Source organism: Siniperca chuatsi, linkage group LG5 (assembly GCF_020085105.1).
Source record: "Siniperca chuatsi isolate FFG_IHB_CAS linkage group LG5, ASM2008510v1, whole genome shotgun sequence".
Classification (NCBI taxonomy): Eukaryota; Metazoa; Chordata; class Actinopteri; order Centrarchiformes; family Sinipercidae; genus Siniperca; species Siniperca chuatsi.
Genome location: NC_058046.1, coordinates 8,853,129 through 8,858,614, shown reverse-complemented (window position 1 = coordinate 8,858,614; position 5,486 = coordinate 8,853,129). Strand labels below are relative to the sequence as shown.

The 5,486-nt window shown below is 40.5% G+C and overlaps 1 long non-coding RNA gene across 1 annotated transcript; it reads right to left on the bottom strand.

Annotated features, from left to right (window-relative positions):
- Positions 1-3,852: 3,852 nt before the first annotated feature.
- Positions 3,853-5,162, bottom strand: LOC122877077. The gene is made up of 2 exons (XR_006378182.1): positions 4,651-5,162; positions 3,853-4,047 (listed from the first exon to the last, which is right to left on the bottom strand). It is a non-coding gene; the product is annotated as an uncharacterized LOC122877077 (long non-coding RNA).
- Between the last annotated feature and the right edge of the window lie 324 nt (positions 5,163-5,486).

The following is a 5,486-nucleotide window of genomic DNA, read 5'->3' as shown; positions in this document are numbered from 1 at the left end:
ATGACCTCAAACATGTCTTTGACATTTCTGTACTGCAATTTCTTGATACTTATCAGCTAACATATCCATCAGTACTGTACAAAATTACTAGATGAGATGAAACTAATGTTTGTGCTGGATTTGAATCCACAGCACCACCAACACACTCCTACTAAACCACTGTGATGCCTGTTGTTCAAAGTGATCATATAAGAATATTAGTCATGTTCTTCGTCCTTTATATGAGCCATCAAAAATCACAGCCAACAGTGTCTCTACAACCTAGCAGTGTAAAAATAGAGAAGTTACTGTAACACAGTGGACACACTGATGTTTCATTTCACTGCCATCACTGTTGTTTTACTTTCCTGTCAAGAGTAATTTGAAATACTTATCTTCTTGGTTCCTCTCACAGTGAAGTCCCATTGTTGTCTGTCAATTAAACATGGTGGAAAAACCTTGGCTCGGTTGATTAACTGTGTGACGGTCACATACTGTACAAGCACTCACGCACATATATTGGGGCCCTCAGACTTGACTACCTCGCTCCCCCAGGAGAATTTCTCTTGAACAGAGCGTACCATGGGAAAGTGTGTGTCTGGGTCTTGCTGTGGTAAACCAGCTGAATGAGAGACTGTGTGATTATGCACAGTCCACATATCTGTGGTGGCCTAGAGATCATCATCTTTGTGACAGTCTGCTTCTCTCCGTATTATCACTGTCTCAATCTTTCTGTCTCTGCAGTTCACAGAAACTGACTGACACATAAACTCAACAGTGGAACTGTTAGAGGATACAACTGGGTGTTTAATTTTGGGAATGTTAAGGGAATACTCCAAGGGATTTGGTCAACAGACATAAACACTCATCAATGTGTCCTCATAAATTCTCTGGTGTTTCATGCTAACTGTTTAGCATGCCCTATGTTGAGTGATAGAAGAACATGAGAAAAAACGATTGCATCTACTGCTTTTAAAATACCAGGGCTACAGTGACCACAACATCCTTGTGTTTTGAGAACCACATTGCCATTCAAAGATCAGTGTTTATGTGGCTCCCAGTGGCTTCTAAAAGCCAGATATACTCCAGAATAGACACGGACACATGCTTTTCTGTTTATACTATATTGGGTGTCTGCATATGCAAACATGTACCTACACATGAACACACGTGTGCAGTTGGCGCATACACTTTGCGTGCAATCCGCTGTCATACATTTTAGACTGTACACTGATAAAGACCTTCATGAACAGAAATCAAAGTTATAATTTCCGCTTAATTAACATTAGTTGTGACTTCATGTAAAATGTTGCATGTGAATTCTTTTTTAGCCATGCAACCATAAGGCCTCTAAAGATGGTTCGTCGATTACTTTATCAAGTCATACCACTTTGGTCTGGTAGGCTGTAAGGAATGGAGTTTGATTGGTCATGATACTCTAGAGGCAAAAAAATTAAGCTGCATTAATGTATTTTGTTTGTTTTGTTTTATTTTGCCACTCGGGGGCAGAACTCCACGACAAGCTAAAAATCACGAGTTTGACATATTATGGCCTTGTTAACTTGATATTGATAACTTGTTAGCAAACAGTTGCCTATCTATATATCCAGCAGACCTGAAGCGACATTAGCATTCATTTGGAGTCAGGTCTCTGATGACCTGACAAATGTAAGTCCAATTCTTTAACTGCTAAATGCTCCACAATGTTAAAAACAGCAAAGTTGCAGACTGTAAAACCAAAACAATAAGCTGAAAGATGCTAACACACTCCATAGAGCTGAAGGGCAGAGCTGGTTGAAAATTCTCTGTGGGTTTATCACTATAAGCAACTCCTTTTACATTAAATATAGTGATTTGATCCATTGTTCAGTGGTGTGTAAGTTCACACTTCACAAAGAGCTAGCTCAAAGTAGTTCATATCACAGTAGTTCATTTCTTCTGGGTTTTTGTCCTTTACAAACTTTGCAGCAGTTGGCTCGTGGTCTTACCCTTTAATAATTTCATGTGATCATCATTCACTCATAGATATTTCCTGGACTGGTCGGGTGCTTTGGCTCGATGTGTCGTTTAAAAAATCTATGACCCATCAGATTCTGTGACCCAAAACACTGGCATGCCGGGTGCCGTAAAACACAGTGAGTGAGTGTCGTTAACTCTCGCCGGAGTGAACAACGCTCACATTCACTAGTTGCAAACGGATACATTCAGTTCACCATTCACCAAAAACATGAGCATGTTCAATGAACGGCGCTCTTTGAGCATGTTCATGCACAACACTGCCATTGTTCATATAAAAATATTGATCAGTGCAGCTTTAAATATTTTGGATGGCATCCTTTACTTGGATCAAGCATGAATCTGTCATATTCAGGTTTTAAAAAAAAATCTGTAGCAAGCTACTCTTTCTCTGCAAACTCTGAGACCAACTGAACCTAAATATTTTATTTTATGGGCTATCAATCATTTTGTTCTGAGAAGGCTTTATTTTATTGAAACAGTAGATATCTCAATTTGAAATAGTCTTGATATGTGACCATATATTTGCCAATGTTAGAAGTCTAGTCCACATACATTAGATACACTTTAAACAGAGAGAGAGAGAGTGTGTGTGTGTGACAATAAGAAATACACGCATAACAAAGAGAGACAAAATAAAACTAATTCTATTGCTGATTCTGGTTGTACAAACCTTGCTAAACTCTATCAGTGGCTCTAGCTGTTACTAATTTGGCAGCCAGCAAATCTTTCCCTTGAGAGAGGAAGAAAAGTTGTTTCTCAGGAGTGAGTATTGATAGGGTTATGTGTAATGGTCCCTTTTGTGTCTGATTCATGTATGTCTCTTTGTGGTCCCAGTCCCCTGCTGAGAGACAGACAGATATAGGGCCCATTATGGATGAATGCCTGCCCATGATCGATGACCTGGTGGACTCAACATAGATCAGCCATCAATACATGTTTCAGTGCACACAAACACACACACACCACACACACTGAGTGCTCTATCATTTAATTTATCATTTATTACAAAGCAGAGACAAATCTTAAGTTGAGGAGGGAAAAAATTATCCAAGACCACAACTGATTGTGTCTGCAGGTCAGTTTATAGAAAATGAATGACAGAGTGGAAACAGATTGTAAGGAAGGATGCTTCGTCTTCTTCTTACATTCCACTGTCCTCCTTTTGTGTTCACATGCATTTACCAGTACGAATATTAGCCCATATCCGGCTAACTTCACAATCAGAATGAGCTGTTTCCATGCATTGTCATATCCAGCTCACAAATAACACTGCACAAGTGCACAGGATATTCTGAACATCATCATTTAGACAAACCATTAAGACCCACTGTAACAGGGATGAGGTACTTAGAATCTTTTTGTTATCTAACAATAGAAGCAGTAGTACTATAGCACAGTCTACGTAGGTCGCCCTCAAGCAGGAAAGGCTCAGGCAATGAGGAGTAGTGCTGGAAAAGCAAGTTACTGGAAAAATGTAATCACTTATATACTAACTGTCATAACAATACAATATGAAGTAATAACATTACTTTACTCAACAGCAAAAGTAATTAGTTACATTACTCTTCACATTACTTTTTTCCTCCGACCAGTGTCAAAGGTGCATTTAAACATCTCAAAATCCTCCACACCCACATGTCACCCTGTATTTAACACTTAGGAACAAAAAATAACACATATGAACGGAAAACAAGACATTGTGGTTTAAGAAGCAGCCTGCCAGAGGTAGTTACTGACCATGAACAGCTACCATAAAGTTAAACCCAGTGACTGCACGCAGCAGCTCTCCAGAAGTCCCATCCTTACTGTGAAGGTGCAGGTTCCCGATGATTTGTGACTGTAGGCTTAACAGTGCCTAATGTCAGTGAGCCAGTTATGAAGACACAACATGTAAAAACAGACCATGTTGGAGTTACCGTGAGGCACATTTCTCCTCTTTTGGTGGCCACCTTCCCCACCTCCAGCCCTTGGACCAAGCTAAGGCATACTGGAGCAGTCAGCCCGCTGAACACAGAGGGGCCAAACTGATGTCAGAGCTCCATGAAGCTCCTGTTAAGACAACAAGCTGACCTCTAAGTCACAATTCTGAGAAAATAACCCAAATGACATCAGTTGTTGGACCACAGTTGTATAATTGCGTCACAATCTTGGGGCATAAAATTTGAAAGATGAGGTTGTTTACCAGACATACTTCTAACAAAAGATGAAGAGATGTAGGATCCAATGTTTTTGAAGTTTGACCCATACTGCTGCTGCTCCTGCTGACTGCTGCTTTGATTTTGTCCATTATTATTATAATCTAATGGGGACAACAGTTTTTGAAATTGGTCGGTGAGTTGGTACTGAGTGAGAGCGCTGCAGCCAGCAGCCGCGAAACAGGCGGCAATGTAATCCTTCCGGGCAATAGGGCACCGTCAGTGTACATCCACTAAAAGTGTTGTTTTTGCCACTGACAGGCTCCAATTGTTATTATAAGTGTCTGACAACATTATGGAGATAGACCTTTTTGTTAAAGAGAAAGATCTCTTTAACAGACCTTTTTGTTTAACCAGAAACAGCCACCAGACTCCATTGACAAATACAGTCATTTTACCGCGCAGATCATCGTAATACACACTTCATTCAAACTCGACAGAAAAAAAAAATACTCACCAAAACCTTCTTGGTTTGTCCTTCCATTGTTCCAACAATCACAAACTCTGGTTTGGGCGATATAAACCCTTAATTCCCTGAGTTAGATGCGAAAATATTCTGGTTCTGCACGCTGCCTCTCTGATGCCCGACCTCCCTCTCGCTCCTCTTCCGATATTTTCACATCTAATTCGGTGAGAAAATTAGCTATCATAGAGCTATGGTACTGCAAATTGACTGACCAAAAAGCTTTGGTCCTGAATCACACAACTCATACACAGTCTTAAACTGCTGACTACTGAGCAGCCCCAGTGGGACAGTTTGGTTTGTTTGTACCTCAGCTGAAGGAGGAAAGAGTACGTGTTGTTCAGTCCAGACTCAGTCCTGGTCCTGGTATCTCTGATGACAGGCTGCCATTATGATGTTAGTCAGCAATCTGAGAGTTTTGTCTCAGAGTTCAGCTTCCCTTGTAATTGTACACAAAGATAAGTAGTGTGCTTTGCAAGTTGTTCTGTTCCCATTTTACCCTCTAATTTTTGAAGTTGTTTGTGTATACAACTTGAAATATGGTGCCAAAAAGCCAAAAGAAAGGCAATGCACGTAAGAAGTGCATTGCCTTTCCAAATCTTGCTCACTTGTCCTCCACCTCCTGAGTGTTTGTGTATATAAGTGTGTGTATGTGTGCGTGTGTGCGTGCACACGTGTGATGAGACACTCCCTGTACTGCTCACAGAGATTAAATTTCAAAGGATCAAAAATACACCAGACAGTCCTGCTAGGATAATCAATCACCACACCCAAGATGTGTGTGTGTGTGTGTGTGTGTGTGTGTGTGTGTGTGTGTGTGTGTGTGTGTG